The sequence below is a fragment of the Oncorhynchus kisutch genome, linkage group LG5 (assembly GCF_002021735.2).
Source record: "Oncorhynchus kisutch isolate 150728-3 linkage group LG5, Okis_V2, whole genome shotgun sequence".
Lineage (NCBI taxonomy): Eukaryota > Metazoa > Chordata > Actinopteri > Salmoniformes > Salmonidae > Oncorhynchus > Oncorhynchus kisutch.
In genome coordinates this window covers 65,138,000-65,156,089 of record NC_034178.2, presented here as the reverse complement: position 1 = coordinate 65,156,089, position 18,090 = coordinate 65,138,000, and positions in this window count along the sequence as shown.

Genomic DNA, 18,090 nt, shown 5'->3' with positions numbered 1-18,090 from the left:
CACACACACACACATGCCACATGCTCCTGTCTCCCTCCCCCTCTTCTCCTCCCCCATCCACCACCCCTGCGGAGGCTGCCACCTGCTCTCGGAGCATGCCGCACAGCTGCTGAGTTACAATAACAAATTAACACCCACCGTGGCCCGGCCATTACCTACTGTTTGTGGTCCTGTTTGTGGACCTACTGCAGGCTGTAGCCCATCAATCCCAACCAGGGACCTACTGCAGGCTGCAGCCCATCAACCCCACCCAGGGACCTACTGCAGGCTGTAGCCCATCAACCCCAACCAGGGACCTACTGCAGGCTGCTGTCCATCAATCCCAACCAGGGACCTACTGCAGGCTGTAGCCCATCAACCCCAACCAGGAACCTACTGCAGGCTGTAGCCCATCAACCCTATCCAGGGACCTACTGCAGGCTGTAGTCCATCAACCCTAACCGGGGACCTACTGCAGGCTGTAGCCCATCAATCCCAACCAGGGCCCGACTGCAGGCTGGAGCCCATCAACCCTAACCGGTAACCTCCTGCAGGCTGTAGACCATCAACCCCAACCGGTAACCTCCTACAGGCTGCAGTCCATCAACCCTAACCGGGGACCTACTGCAGGCTGCAGTCCATCAACCCTAACCGGGGACCTACTGCAGGCTGCAGTCCATCAACCCTAACCGGGGACCTACTGCAGGCTGTAGCCCATCAACCCTAACCGGGAACCTACTGCAGGCTGCAGTCCTTCAACCCTAACCAGGGACCTACTGCAGGCTGCAGTCCATCAACCCTAACTGGGGACCTCCTGCAGGCTGTAGCCCATCAACCCTAACCGGGGACCTCCTGCAGGCTGCAGTCCATCAACCCTAACCGGGAACCTACTGCAGGCTGCAGTCCATCAACTCTAACCGGTAACCTCCTGCAGGCTGCAGTCCATCACCCCTAACCGGTAACCTCCTGCAGGCTGCAGTCCATCAACCCTAACCGGTAACCTCCTGCAGGCTGCAGTCCATCAACCCTAACCGGGGACCTACTGCAGGCTGCAGTCCATCAACCCTAACCGGGGACCTACTGCAGACTGCAGTCCATCAACCCTAACCGGGAACCTACTGCAGGCTGCAGTCCATCAACCCTAACCGGTAACCTCCTGCAGGCTGCAGTCCATCACCCCCAACCGGTAACCTCCTGCAGGCTGCAGTTCATCAACCCTAACCGGGGACCTACTGCAGGCTGCAGTCCATCAACCCTAACCGGGGACCTACTGCAGGCTGCAGTCCATCAACCCTAACCGGGAACCTACTGCAGGCTGCAGTCCATCAACCCTAACCGGGGACCTACTGCAGGCTGCAGTCCATCAACCCTAACCGGTAACCTCCTGCAGGCTGCAGTCCATCAACCCTAACCGGGGACCTACTGCAGGCTGCAGTCCATCAACCCTAACTGGGGACCTACTGCAGGCTGCAGTCCATCAACCCTAACCGGGAACCTACTGCAGGCTGCAGGCAATCAACCCTAACCGGGGACCTACTGCAGGCTGCAGTCCATCAACCCTAACCGGTAACCTCTTGCAGGCTGCAGTCCATCAACCTTAACCGGGGACCTACTGCAGGCTGCAGTCCATCAACCCTAACCGGGGACCTACTGCAGGCTGCAGTCCATCAACCCTAACCGGTAACCTCTTGCAGGCTGCAGTCCATCAACCTTAACCGGGGACCTACTGCAGGCTGCAGTCCATCAACCCTAACCGGGGACCTACTGCAGGCTGTAGCCCATCAACCCTAACCGGGAACCTACTGCAGGCTGCAGTCCTTCAACCCTAACCAGGGACCTACTGCAGGCTGCAGTCCTTCAACCCTAACCAGGGACCTACTGCAGGCTGCAGTCCATCAACCCTAACTGGGGACCTCCTGCAGGCTGTAGCCCATCAACCCTAACCGGGGACCTCCTGCAGGCTGCAGTCCATCAACCCTAACCGGGGACCTACTGCAGGCTGCAGTCCATCAACTCTAACCGGTAACCTCCTGCAGGCTGCAGTCCATCACCCCTAACCGGTAACCTCCTGCAGGCTGCAGTCCATCAACCCTAACCGGTAACCTCCTGCAGGCTGCAGTCCATCAACCCTAACCGGGGACCTACTGCAGGCTGCAGTCCATCAACCCTAACCGGGGACCTACTGCAGACTGCAGTCCATCAACCCTAACCGGGAACCTACTGCAGGCTGCAGTCCATCAACCCTAACCGGTAACCTCCTGCAGGCTGCAGTCCATCACCCCCAACCGGTAACCTCCTGCAGGCTGCAGTCCATCAACCCTAACCGGGGACCTACTGCAGGCTGCAGTCCATCAACCCTAACTGGGGACCTACTGCAGGCTGCAGTCCATCAACCCTAACCGGGAACCTACTGCAGGCTGCAGTCCATCAACCCTAACCGGGGACCTACTGCAGGCTGCAGTCCATCAACCCTAACCGGTAACCTCCTGCAGGCTGCAGTCCATCAACCCTAACCGGGGACCTACTGCAGGCTGCAGTCCATCAACCCTAACTGGGGACCTACTGCAGGCTGCAGTCCATCAACCCTAACCGGGAACCTACTGCAGGCTGCAGTCCATCAACCCTAACCGGGGACCTACTGCAGGCTGCAGTCCATCAACCCTAACCGGTAACCTCTTGCAGGCTGCAGTCCATCAACCTTAACCGGGGACCTACTGCAGGCTGCAGTCCATCAACCCTAACCGGGAACCTACTGCAGGCTGCAGTCCTTCAACCCTAACCGGGAACCTACTGCAGGCTGCAGTCCATCAACCCTAACCGGGGACCTACTGCAGGCTGCAGTCCATCAACCCTAACTGGGGACCTACTGCAGGCTGCAGTCCATCAACCCTAACCGGGAACCTACTGCAGGCTGCAGTCCATCAACCCTAACCGGGGACCTACTGCAGGCTGCAGTCCATCAACCCTAACCGGTAACCTCTTGCAGGCTGCAGTCCATCAACCCTAACCGGGAACCTACTGCAGGCTGCAGTCCATCAACCCTAACCGGGAACCTACTGCAGGCTGCAGTCCTTCAACCCTAACCGGGAACCTACTGCAGGCTGCAGTCCATCAACCCCACAAGATCCTTCACCTATCAGAGTGTGGCTTGTATAAGGAGAGAGGGGGAGAGAGGGAGAGAGAATAAGGAGAGAGGGGGAGAGAGGGAGAGAGAGGATGTCATCTTTGGATCTGCTCTTTCTACTACATATAACTGATCTCTTAGAGAGTGTGTTTGGAGCAGGAGAGAGAGAGGGGGCGGGAGATATTGTGGTCTTATTCAACCATATTTATTATACAGAATGTTTACTTGGACAATGTAAGTGATTTAACTTTCCATGTCAATAAAGTTTATTGAATTGCTTTGAGAAAGAGATGGAGAGAGAGAGAGGAAGAGAGAGGTAGAGAGGGAGGGAAAAAGAGGGCGAAAGAGGGAGAAAGATAGAGTGAGAGAGAGAGCGGAAGAGAGCAAGAGAGAGAAAGCGAGGGAGAGAGAGAGAAAGAGAGGTTGTCACAACTGCATTTATATGCTTATCTTTAAATCTTCTAGAAGGGAACAGGCATCCCCTCAATCTCCAGATCTATCTTCATCATCTCCATCAACATCACATAGCCTATACTATTCTAGGAAACAGATGAAGAGATGACTAGGGAACAGATGAAGAGATGACTAGGGAACAGATGAAGAGATGACTAGGGAACAGATGAAGAGATGACTAGGGAACAGATGAAGAGATGACTAGGGAACAGATGAAGAGATGACTAGGGAACAGATGAAGAGATGACTAGGGAACAGATGAAGAGATGACTAGGGAACAGATGAAGAGATGACTAGGGAACAGATGAAGAGATGACTAGGGAACAGATGAAGAGATGACTAGGGAACAGATGAAGAGATGACTAGGGAACAGATTAAGAAAAACTATGATGTATGAAGTTCAAAATTGGGTTTAATAGTTCAAATTATCACACCATGTCGGAATTACATGTCACCAAACCATGTGAAAGCAGAGTATCATAACACAAAAATATTCCGTTTTGGAAAAAGTACCCAATTGTCATACTTGAGTAAATGTAAAGATACCTTAATAGAAAATGACTCAATAAAAGTGAAAATCACCCAGTAAAATTCTACTTGAGTAAAATACTAAAAGTATTTGGTTTTAAATATACTTAAGTATCAAAAGTAAACGTTTAAATCATTTCCTTATAATAGGCAAACAGGATGGCACGATTTTCTTGTTTTTTAAATTGACGGATAGCCAGGGGCACACTACAACACTCAGACAATTTAAAAACGAAGCATTTGTGTTTAGTGAGTCCGCCAGATCAGAGGGGGTATGGATGACCAGGGATGTTCTCTTCATAAGTGCTTGAATTGGACCATTTTCATGTCCTGCTAAGTATTTTAGGTGTTAAAGTACTATATATAAAAAGTAAAGTACAGATACCCCCCAAAAAAGATTTAAGTAGTACTTTAAAATATATTTACCTAAGTACTTTACACCACTGAAAATACTAATCAATGGGTTGAATGAAGGGATGATATATTGTTTACAAGTTCAACTTCCGAGCACAAGAGCACCCTGCTTGTTGTAGACACTGTCTAGCCACTCTGAACATAAACAAGCAGTTTAAGAGTTTTCTAATTATATTCTCCCAAATCATATTCTCCCAAACAGTACGTAAAACCCCTAGTAAAAACAAGTTTCAGTAGAGTAACTAAACAGTACATAAAACCCCTAGTAAAACAAGTTTCAGTAGAGTAACTAAACAGCACCTAAAACCCCTAGTAAAACAAGTTTCAGTAGAGTAAATAAACAGTACCTAAAATCCCTAATAAAACAAGTTTCAGTAGAGTAACTAAACAGTACCTAAAACCCTTAAAACAATAAAACAAGTTTGTGACACGTTAACAAAAGCTGGTTAGAGTCCAAGAGTGAAGCTAAGAGAGCAGAGTCAGACGGCCGGGATTTGCCCGTCATTATTGCCCTGTGTGTGACAGCTGGCCTATGCATCTTTGTCACCGTTCCCTTAATCACACACCAGCAGGTCTGCTGCAGCCTGCCACTGAGCTGTGGGTGACCTGGCAGATCGCACGCCCTGAAAAATAACTGTTCACCCTGCCACACTTCCTGCTCCTACTGACAGCTGACTGACTGGCCGGCCCTGGCCCGGTGACTCTTAACCCGGGCCGACCCAGGGCTGATTCTGGGCCAGGTGGGGTTAGGGCCAAGGCCATGGTTTAGGGGGTTTGGGAGGCCATTGTAATAGTTAATGTGGTCGTCATTCAGTGACCCTGAGCCTGCTGTCCACTTGTCTTTTACTGGTCTTCCTCCACCTCTTTCTTTTCCCTTTGCTTGTTGGGGCCACACGGCGGCACACTTATCAGCTGAGCTCAGGAAACAGTCGGTGTAAGAGGGGTCACGCGGCAGACGCTGTGTTCATTCTCTAGAGTAAAGCCCCCCACGACCTTCGACACACACACACAAACACATACACCATCACTGACATCACCCTCAACATGCGCACGCTCACACACACACCATCAGTCTTGACATACACACAAACATCCCTACCCTTAAACATGCATGTGGAAACACACACCAAATCCCGCAAGTACCCCATCAGTATGAGAAAGTGCAGAGAGCATCCATATCATTAGTAGGGGGGAGAGGGACCCCCAGACAGACAGACAGTAGGGATTACAAAATCCATGGCCCAGACAGAGAGAGAGATAGCCCATTACATGGCTCCTCCCTCTATCCTCATGCATATATATACCTTTACATTATTCAGGAAGAAAAAGACAGAGGAAATAATGAGATCAACCGAACACCGCGGGGACAATAGAGGACAGAGTTATACAGCAGAAGGTGCAGCCGCCCTGACCTCACGCTGTCACTTGACACCCTCGTTCTCACCCAAAGTCTCACTCACGACTCGAGTCAACCGGGTGGGTAAGTACATATTGGTAAGTGGATGGGGTGAGTCGCCCTAACCTGCCCACCCCAATTTGTTACAACTAATTGAAATGTAAAGTAATTTACAGTACTGTAAAGCAATATAAAATAATGTAAACAAATGTAAAGTACTGTAAAGTAACATAAGGTACTGTAAAGGGCTCCTGAATGGCGCAGCGGTCTAAAGCTCTGCATCTCAGTGCAAGAGGTATCACTACAGTCCCTGGTTCAAATCCAGGCTATATCACATCTGTCTGTGATTGGGAATCCCATAGGGTAGGCTGTCCTTTAAAAAAAAAATGTTCTTAAGGTTCAATTTAAAAAAGTAATGTAATGTAAGCACTATATACAGTATAGGGACGGTATTAATCTGAAATTGGGTCTGTGTAACCCTGTATGAATCAGGCAGGCAGAAGCCCCCTCCACCCTCCATCCACCACCCTCCCTGACAGGCTGCTGGGGATGGGGGTAGCAGGCCAGGCTGCCAGCCGTCCGCTCAAATGGACACACTGGCCCATATGGCATATCTGGAGAGGGTGGAGGGGGATTTGAAATGAATCAGCAGACCATCCCCAACTGTCCTCTACCACCACCACCTCACTACTACTACCACCACCAGTGCAACCACCAATGCACACAAAATCACAGTCAACTGATGTGTGTGTGTGTTTGTATGGATCAATACAGTTAACACTCAAGTGTGTGTTTGTATCTACACACTTTGTTGTGTCTACGAGTCTTGTGAACCCTGCAGGTATTCCATTCATTGCAGCTTTTAGGAATATTAGATTGGATCCTTTAGAATGGCTTGGGGTGGCCACCTGCCATACACATTACGAAGAAGCAACAGTTTGACAGATGCATGAAGAGCAGGTTATATGGTCAAAGAATATCATAATTCCATTGTTGTATGTGCTACTCAAATCAAACAGCATTGTCCACTTAGATAGATCATTTGATACTGTCAGGGTTTTCGCTGCTGGTCATTCAAGTCAAGTGCAGGAGAGCAGAGATAGGTGATCAGGCGACTTTATTTGCCAAGAGCAAACAGCTAAAACTCAAGCCAACCGACAAAAGTGACAAACGCAAAACAAACGCAAAATACCATTCAAGAATACAACCATAAGTTTCACCAAAATTTCCCCAATAGGGTACAGGCAATGCCCAGGGTGAAAAAAACAGACTGGTGCGATACAATAAACAAAAAACAAAGACGGTGTGATTAGGGAATGTAAATCAGGTGTGCGGGGAACAAGACAAAACAAATAGAACAATGAAAAATGGAGCAGCGATGGCTAGAAGACGAGTGACGTCGACCGCCGAATGCCGCCCGAACAAGGAGAGGGTCCAACTTTGGCGGAAGTCATGACAGTACCCTCCTTGGAGCCACGCAATGACACCGGCCTCGGGGAAGACCCGGAGGGCGAGGCGTAGGGCGATCCGGCCGGAAGCGGTGGAACTCCCGCAGCATTTCAGGGTCCAACACGTCCGCCACTGGAACCCACCTCCTCTCCTCCGGACAGTACCCCTCCCACTCCACGAGGTACAGAAGGCCCGACGCCTCGAATCCCGACGCATCGAATCCAGGATGGGACGAACGGAGTACGCCAGGACACCCTCTCGATGTCCAGAGGGGCGGAGGAACCTTCCTTACCTCAGACTCCTGGAGCGGACCAACCACCACCGGCCTGAGGAGAGACACATGGAACGAGGGGTTAATACGGTAATCGGGGGAAATTGTAACCTGTAACACACCTCGTTCACTCTCCTCAGGACTTTGAATGACCCTGCAAACCGCGGGCCAAGCTTCCGGTAGGAAAGGTGGAGGGGCAAGTTTCGGGTCAAGAGCCAGACCCGGTTCGCACCGGGCCTCACTGCGGCGACGGTCCGCGCTGGTTTTTTGTCGCAGCACGGCCCGCTGGAGGTGGACATGGGCGGCTTCCCATGTCTCCTCTGCGCGCCTAAACCAGTCGTCCACCGCAGGAGCCTCGGTTTGACTCTGATGCCACGGTGCCAGAACAGGCTGGTACCCCAATACGCACGGAAAGGGGGAGAGGTTAGTGGAGGAGTGGCGGAGTGAGTTCTGCGCCATCTCGGCCCAGGTCATGAACGCTGCCCACTCCCCCGTCCGGTCCTGGCAATAAGACCGCAGAAACCTGCCCACATCCTGGTTGACTCTCTCTTCCTGCCCGTTACTCTTGGGGTGAAAACCTGAGGTGAGGCTGATCGAGACCCCCAGACGTTCCATGAATGCTCTCCAGACTCTCGAAGTGAACTGGGGACCTCGATCAGACACTATATCCTCAGGCACCCCGTAGTGCCGGAAGACGTGCGTAAATAAGGCCTCCGCAGTCTGTAGGGCCGTAGGGATACCGGGCAAAGGGAGGAGACAACAGGACTTCGAGAAACAATCCACAACGACCAGGATCATGGTGTTTCCCTGTGAGGGAGGAAGATCGGTCAGAAAATCCACCGACAGGTGTGACCAAGGCCGTTGTGGAACGGGTAAGGGATGTAGCTTACCTCTGGGCAGGTGTCTAGGAGCCTTACACTGGGCGCACACCGAGCAGGAGGAAACATAAACCCTCACGTCCTTTGCCAAGGTAGGCTACCAGTTTTTCCCACTCCGACAGCACACCGCCCGACCGATCCCCGGATGACCAGAGGAGGGTGACGTGTGGGCCCAATAGATCAACTGGTCATGGACAGCAGATGGAACGTACAGATGCCCGACGGGACACTGAAGGGGAGTGGGCTCTATATGTAACGCCTGCTCAATGTCCGGGTCCAGCTCCGACACGACCGGCGCTACCAGGCAGGAGGCCGGGAGTAGGGGAGTCTGATCCATGGGCCGCTCCTCTGTGTCATACAGCCAGGACAGTGCGTCTGCTTTCACATTTTGGGAACCTGGTCTGTAGGACAGGGTTAACACAAAACGGGTAAAGAACATGGCCCACCTTGCCTGACGAGGATTCAGTCTCCTCGCTGCCCGGATGTACTCCAGGTTGCGGTGGTCAGTCCAGATGAGGAAAGGGTGTTTAGCCCCCTCAAGCCAATGTCTCCATGCCTTCAAAGCTTTAACCACAGCCAACAGCGCCAGGTCCCCCAAATCATAGTTCCGCTCCGTCGGGCTGGGTTTCTTCGAGAAGAAAGCACAGGGGTACAGCCAGGACAGTGCGTCTGCTTTCACATTTTGGGAACCTGGTCTGTAGGACAGGGTTAACACAAAACGGGTAAAGAACATGGCCCACCTTGCCTGACGAGGATTCAGTCTCCTCGCTGCCCGGATGTACTCCAGGTTGCGGTGGTCAGTCCAGATGAGGAAAGGGTGTTTAGCCCCCTCAAGCCAATGTCTCCATGCATTCAAAGCTTTAACCACAGCCAACAGCGCCAGGTCCCCCAAATCATAGTTCCGCTCCGTCGGGCTGGGTTTCTTCGGTGGCGTACCCGAGCGCTGAGAGAGCACGGCTCCTATCCCAGTCTCGGATGCGTCCAGCTCCACTATGAACGCCAAAGAGGGATCTGGATGGGCCAGCACGGGAGCCGAGGTAAACAGAGCCCTTAGGTGCCCAAAAGCCCTGTCCGCCTCAGTCTACCACTGCAAACGTACAGGACCCCCCTTCAGCAGTGAGGTAATCGGAGCAGCCACCTGCCCAAAACCCCAGATAAATCTCCGGTAGTAATTGGCAAACACCTAAAAACCGCTGCATCTCCTTTGCCGTTGTGGGAGTCGGCCAATTACGCACGGCTGAAATGCGGTCACTTTCCATCTCCACCCCTGATGTGGAAATGCGATACCCTAGGAAGGAGACGGCCTGCTGAAAGAACAGGGATTTCTCAGCCTTGACGTACAGGTCATGCTCCAACAGTCGTCCAAGTACCCTGCGCACCAAGTACACATGCTCGTGTAGCGGAGTATATCAGAATGTCATCGATATACACCACTACACCCTACATGTGTAGGTCCCTGAAAATCTTGTCTACAAAGGATTGGAAGACTGATGGAGCATGCATCAACCTGTACAGCATGACGAGGTACTCATAATGCCCTGAGGTGGTACTAAACGCCGTCTTCCACTCGTCTCCCTCCCGGATACGTACCAGGTTGTAAGAACTCCTGAAGAAGTGCGCCCCGTGCATTGACTCAATCGCCGTGGCGATGAGAGGTAACGGGTAACTGTACCTCACCGTGATTTGATTTAGACCTCGATAGTCAATGCGCAGACCTCCATCCTTCTTCTTCACGAAAAAGAAACTCGAGGAGGCGGGTGAAGTGGAGGACCGAATGTACCCCTGACACAGGGATTCAGAATCATATGTCTCCATAGCCGCCGTCTCCGCTTGCGACAGGGGATACACGTGACTCCTGGGAAGTGTAGCGTCTACCAGGAGATTTATCGCACAATCCCCCGTCGATGGGGTGGTAATCGGCATATTCTGGGGGAGCACCAATGGAAACCAACGGAAACCCCTACACACCTCCCCGAGCACTCTCGCGACCACCCCGTGAGAGCCCTCTGTTGCCATGAAATGGTGGGGTCATGACGAGCCAACCAGGGAAGGCCTAGTACCACGGGAAACACAGGAGAGTCAATGAGGAAGAGACTGATTCTCTCCTCGTGACCCCCCTGCGTCACCATGGTCAGGGAGATGGTGGCTTCCCTGATTAACCCTAATGGTCGACTATCCAGAGCGTGTACCGGGAAAGGTCTAACCACAGGAATAATGGGGATCCCTAAACTAAGGGCGAACGCTCTGTCGATAAAATTACCAGCCATGCCTGAATCGACGAGCGCCTTATGCTGACAAAAAAAAACATGGTTGTTGGATTCGCATTTATCGTCGAAAGAATGAGCGTTACATCGAGGCCTGTAATCTGGAGCAGGATCGATTTGGAGGTGGAGGGTCCATCATGGTCTGGGGCAGTGTGTCACAGCATCATCGGACTGAGCTTGTTTTCATTGCAGGCAATCCCAACGCTGTGCATTACAGGGAAGACATCCTCCTCCCTCATGTGGAACCCTTCCTGCAGGCTCATCCTGACATGACCCTCCAGCAGGTACCTTGTCGGGAAGAGTGAGTACCGTGCAGTACCGAAGAGCCCTTACTGCTGCTCGATCATTCTATTTTTCTAACTTAATTGAGGAAAATAAGAACAATCCGAAATTCCTTTTTGATACTGTCGCAAAGCTAACTAAAAAGCAGCATTCCCCAAGAGAGGATGGCTTTCACTTCAGCAGTGATAAATTCATGAACTTCTTTGAGGAAAAGATCATGATTATTAGAAAGCAAATTACGGACTCCTCTTTAAATCTGCGTATTCCTTCAAAGCTCAGTTGTCCTGAGTCTGCACAACTCTGCCAGGACCTAGGATCAAGAGAGACGGTCAAGTGTTTTAGTACTATATCTCTTGACACAATTATGAAAATAATCATGGCCTCTAAACCTTCAAGCTGCATACTGGACCGTATTCCAACTATACTACTGAAAGAGCTGCTTCCTGTGCTTGGCCCTCCTATGTTGAACATAATAAACGTCTCTCTATCCACCGGATGTGTACCAAACTCACTAAAAGTGGCAGTAATAAAGCCAAACCTTGACCCAGAAAATATAAAAAACTATTGGCCTATATCGAATCTTCCATTCCTCTCAAAAATTTTAGAAAAGGCTGTTGCGCAGCAACTCACTGCCTTCCTGAAGACAAACAATGTATACGAAATGCTTCAGTCTGGTTTTAGACCCCATCATAGCACCGAGACTGCACTTGTGAAGGTGGTAAATTACCTTTTAATGGCATCAGACCGAGACTCTGCATCTGTCCTCGTGCTCCTAGACCTTAGTGCTGCTTTTGACACCATCGATCACCACATTCTTTTGGAGAGATTGGAAACCCAAATTGGTCTACACGGACAAGTTCTGGCCTGGTTTAGATCTTATCTGTCGGAAAGATATCAGTTTGTCTCTGTGAATGGTTTGTCCTCTGACAAATCAACTGGACATTTCGGTGTTCCTCAAGGTTCCGTTTTAGGACCACTATTGTTTTCACTATATATTTTACCTCTTGGGGATGTCATTCGAAAACATAATGTTAACTTTCACTGCTATGCGGATGACACACAGCTGTACATTTCAATGAAACATGGTGAAGCCCCAAAATTGCCCTCGCTAGAAGCATGCGTTTCAGACATAAGGAAGTGGATGGCTGCAAACGTTCTACTTTTAAACTCGGACAAAACAGAGATGCTTGTTCTAGGTCCCAAGAAACAAAGAGATCTTCTGTTGAATCTGATAATTAATGTTAATGGTTGTACAGTCGTCTCAAATAAAACTGTGAAGGACCTCGTCGTTACTGTGGACCCTGATCTCTCTTTTGAAGAACATATCAAGACCATTTCAAGGACAGCTTTTTTCCATCTACGTAACATTGCAAAAATCAGAAACTTTCCGTCCAAAAATGATGCAGAAAAATTAATCCATGCTTTTGTCCCTTCTAGGTTAGACTACTGCAATGCTCTACTTTCCGGCTACCTGGATAAAGCACTAAATAAACTTCAGTTAGTGCTAAATACGGCTGCTAGAATCCTGACTAGAACCCTAAAATTTGATCATATTACTCCAGTGCTAGTCTCCCTACACTGGCTTCCTGTCAAGGCAAGGGCTGATTTCAAGGTTTTACTGCTAACCTACAAAGCATTACATGGGTTTTCTCCTACCTATCTCTCTGATTTGGTCCTGCCGTACATACCTACACGTACGCTACGGTCACAAGACGCAGGCCTCCTAATTGTCCCTAGAATTTCTAAGCAAACAGCTGGAGGCAGGGCTTTCACCTATAGAGCTCCATTTTTATGGAATGGTCTGCCTACCCATGTAAGAGACGCAAACTCGGTCTCAACCTTTAAGTCTTTACTGAAGACTCATCTCTTCAGTGGGTCATATGATTGAGTGTAGTCTGGCCCAGGAGTGGGAAGGTGAACGGAAAGGCTCTGGAGCAACGAACCGCCCTTGCTGTCTCTGCCTGGCCGGTTCCCCTCTTTCCACTGGGATTCTCTGCCTCTAACCCTATTACAGGGGCTGAGTCACTGGCTTACTGGGGCTCTTTCATACCGTCCCTAGGAGGGGTGCGTCACTTGAGTGGGTTGAGTCACTGATGTGATCTTCCTGTCTGGGTTGGCGCCCCCCCCTTGGGTTGTGCCGTGGCGGAGGTCTTTGTGGGCTATACTCTGCATTGTCTCAGGATGGTAAGTTGGTGGTTGAAGATATCCCTCTAGTGGTGTGGGGGCTGTGCTTTGGCAAAGTGGGTGGGGTTATATCCTTTCTGTTTGGCCCTGTCCGGGGGTGTCCTCAGATGGGGCCACAGTGTCTCCTGACCCCTCCTGTCTCAGCCTCCAGTATTTATGCTTCAGTAGTTTATGTGTCGGGGGGCTAGGGTCAGTTTGTTATATCTGGAGTACTTCTCCTGTCCTATTCGGTGTCCTGTGTGAATTTAAGTGTGCTCTCTCTAATTCTCTCTTTCTCTCTTTCTTTCTCTCTCTCGGAGGACCTGAGCCCTAGGACCATGCCTCAGGACTACCTGACATGATGACTCCTTGCTGTCCCCAGTCCACCTGGCTGTGCTGCTGCTCCAGTTTCAACTGTTCTGCCTTATTATTATTGGACCATGCTGGTCATTTATGAACATTTGAACATCTTGGCCATGTTCTGTTATAATCTCCACCCGGCACAGCCAGAAGAGGACTGGCCACCCCACATAGCCTGGTTCCTCTCTAGGTTTCTTCCTAGGTTTTGGCCTTTCTAGGGAGTTTTTCCTAGCCACCGTGCTTCTACACCTGCATTGCTTGCTGTACAGCACTTTGAGATATCAGCTGATGTACGAAGGGCTATATAAATACATTTGAATTTAATTTAATTGAAAAAGGTAACATCTCACAGCAAGATCTGGCAAATCTGGTGCAGTCCATGAGGAGGAAATGCACTGCAGTATTTAATGCAGCTGGTGGCCACACCAGATACTGACTGTTACTTTTGATTTCGACCCCTCCTTTGTTCAGGAACACATTATTCCATTTCTGGCAGTCACATGTCTGTGGAACTTGTTCAGTTTATGTCTCAGTTGTTGAATCCTGTTATGTTCATAGAAATATTTACACATGTTAAGTTTGCTGAACATAAACGCAGTTGACGGTGAGAGGACATTTCTTTCTTTGCTGAGTTTATGTTCTACTGTACTTGTCTGTAACTATTAGTCAATCTATTTTCACCTGCACATAATGCTGGTTAACCCAGAACTAAAATCTTGCGTAATTTGGTCAGACTTGTAGTCTTTCCACGAGAGATGACATCGCACAAGGTCTTTCAAATAACAAATCATTTTCACAGTGTTTTAACACATATCAGATCTGCAGCAGTAAATTGTATTGTCAGAACTGGGAAGATTATTGTGGGGTCTCACTTTATAAAAAACTACAACTCAAAAAGGCTTCATACATTTACTTAACTAGGCAAGTCAGTTAAGAACAAATTGTTATTTACAATGACGGCCTACACTGGCCAAACCTGGACGACACTGGGCCAATTGTGCACTGCCCAATCACAGCCGGAGGGGATACAGCCTGGATTCCAACCAGTGTGTCTATAGTGATGCCCCTAGTACTGAGAAGCAGTGCTGCGCCACTTTGGAGGGTTATGTGTGGGTATGGGTTGTCTGTCTGTCTGTCTGTCTGTCTGTCTGTTTTAAGATCGATCTATCTACACATCTAACAGATGAATTTAAATGACCTTTGGAGATTAAGTGTACAGTTGAAGTCAGAGGTTTACATATACCTTAGCCAAATACATTTAAACTAGTTTTTTTCCCACAATTCCTGACATTTAATCCGAGTAAAAATTCCCTGTTTTAGGTCAATTAGGATCACCACTTTATTTTAAGAAAGTGAAATGTCAAAATAATAATATAAATAATGATTGATTTCAGCTTTTATTTCTTTCATCACATTCCCATTGGGTCAGAAGTTTACATACACTCAAATAGTATTTGGTAGCGTTGCCTTTAAATGGTTTAACTTGGGTCAAACATTTCGGGTAGCCTTCCACAAGCTTCCCACAATAAGTTGGGTGAATTTTGGCCCATTCCTCCTGACAGAGCTGGTGTAACTGAGTCAGGTTTGTAGGTCTCCTTGCTCACCCATGCCTTTTCAATTCTGCTCACATATTTTCTACAGGATTGAGGTCAGAGCTTTGTGATGGCCACTCCAATACCTTGACTTTGTTGTCCTTTAGCCATTTTGCCACAACTTAGGAAGTATGCTTAGAGCCATTGTCCATTTGGAAGACCCATTTGCGACCAAGCTTTAACTTCCTGACTAATGTCTCAAGATATTCTTTCAATATATCCACATCATTTTCCTCCCTCATGATGCCATCTATTTTGAAGTGCACCAGTCCTGCAGAAAAGCACCCCCACAACATGATGCTGTCTCCCTCGTGCTTCACTGTTGGGATGGTGTTCTTCGGCTTGGAAGCATCCAACCTTTTTCCTCCAAACATAACGATGGTCATTATGGCCAAACAGTTCTATTTTTGTTTCAGCAGACCAGAGGACATTTCTCCAAAAAGTACAATATTTGTCCTCATGTGCAGTTGCAAACCGTAGTCTGGCTTTTTTTGGGCAGTTTTGGAGCAGTGGCTTCTTCCTTGCTGAGCAGCCTTTCAGGTTATGTCGATATAGGACTCGTTTTACTGTGGATATAGATAATTGTGTACCTGTTTCCTCTAGCATCTTCACAAGGTCCTTTGTTGTTGTTCTGTGATTGATTTGCACTTTTCGCACCAAAGTACGTTCATCTCTAGGAGACAGAACGCGTCTCCTTCCTGAGCGGTATGACGGCTGCGTGGTCCCATGGTGTTTATACTTGCACACTATTGTTTGTACAGATGAACGTGGTACCTTCAGGCATTTGGAAATTGCTCCGAAGGATGAACCAGACTTGTGGAGGTCTACAATGTTTTTTCTGAGGTCTTGGCTGATTTCATTTGATTTTCCCATGATGTCAAGCAAAGAGACACTGAGTTTGAATGTAGGCCTTGAAATACATCTACAGGTAACCCTCCAATTGACTCAACTTATGTCAATTAGCCTATCAGAAGTTTCTAAAGCCACAACATCATTTTCTGGAATTTTCCGAGCTGTTTAAAGGCACAGTCAACTTAGTGTATGTAAACTTCTGACCCACTGGAATTGTGATACAGTGAATTATAAGTGAAATATTCTGTCTGTAAACAATTGTTGAAAAACTTACTTGTGTCATGCACAAAGTAGATGCCCTAACCGACTTGCCCAAACTATAGTTTGTTAACAAGAAATGTGTGGAGTGGTTGAAAAACGAGTTTTAATGACTCCAACCTAAGTGTATGTAAATTTCCGACTTCAACTGTATATATCTGTGCTTTGATTTCATGTCTGTGTGTGTGTGTGTGTGTGTGTGTGTGTGTGTGTGTGTGTGTGTGTGTGTGTGTGTGTGTGTGTGTGTGTGTGTGTGTGTGTGTAAAAGGCAAAACTGCTCCTAGATCGGCGTTTATAATCAACTATCTTTTATGAAGATGGGCCCAAGTTTTGTCGACTCCAGACTACATAAACCACCTAGCGGTGGGGCCACCCTTATCCACATATTCTTTAATCTGTCTCCCCATTTCAGTATTGCATATAAAAAAACATCAACATCTATTTAAATGTAAAGTATTGTAGTTGTAGCTGAGGTCAGAGGTCAGTCCACATGGCTACATTTAGCTTTTCCTGGCTACTTCTGAATTTTCTCTTCTTCCTCCCAAAGTGTGCACTTGTTCAATTCCCTTTACTGATTTAAAAATACCATGGTGGAACCTCCCCATTCACCTTTACATTTTAGATTGGGAACACTCGTTTTGTATATTCATTATGTGTCGCATTACTGACATCCCAGGATGAGCAAATACAAGTCTCCTATGTAAAGATACCATAGACTTACGTGGAGACACACGCGATAGGTAGGTTCAACCACCAGAGGGTGGCAAAGGCTTGAAAAACCCAAGAAATAGGATCTAAAAAGCTATTGAACTCCATCGAAGTATTTCCCAGTGTCTTTCTTACTTTTTATTTTCTATTTCCAACAGATCACGAGCTATGGGCCAGTGAGCACAAAGTATAAATTATTAGCCTTCCAAAAATGTATAGGTGAAACCATATACAGAATACGCTTCTAAGTGTTTTGCACTGACAGATGTTCTATTGGAGTTATTTTACGGGAAACTTTCCTCACGATGTGTATCGTGGCTTAAAGGTAGACCGCATTCAACTTGAAGGGACTCCATTAGTGTAGTTCCTTCCTGTATCCTTGTAAGGGGTGTAAGCAGTACAAAAAACTACATTAACTAGAGAGAGAGGGAAAGACATGCGGGTTGAAGCTCCACGTTCTAAATCGGAGTAACTGCTGTGCTGTTTCACCTGCTGCCTAGTAACAGATGCAGCGCATTTACAGCTAGACTATAGCTTGACAGACAAACTCATTTCTCGCGACTGTCTTGTTGTGTTCCAAATTGCAACCCTATTCCGTATGTGGTGCACAGGTTAGCGTTTTTCGTCATGAATCTTGTTCTGGAGGAAGCTCTGCAGAGTAGTCACTAGCTGGCACAGCCACTAAGTCATACATACAATCAGAACCATAAACTCAACCACACTGCTAAGACTAATGCCTATAACCCAAACCTTAAATTAAGACTAAAAAGCACATTTTTGTTTTCATGAATTTGAACAATATTGTCAATTTTGACTTTGCAGCTGGCCTACCTAAGGGGAAATCGCTCAGTTCTGCCTCTAGCACAACGTCAACCTGCATGTATAATGCACTACTTTTGACCAGAGCAACCAGAAACCTATAGGGCCCTGACCAAAAGTGCAGGGAATAGGGTGCCATTTGGTATGGACCCTCTGTTCTCTGTACTAAGAGCACACTCCCCTTACCCCTCAGGAATTCACATTTTGTCTGCCTCAGGCTCTTCGGAGTAATTGGCAGATAGGGTTGTTATTGATTAAGTTTCAGAGCCCCATACTACATCCTCGCCTACAGCATGGTGT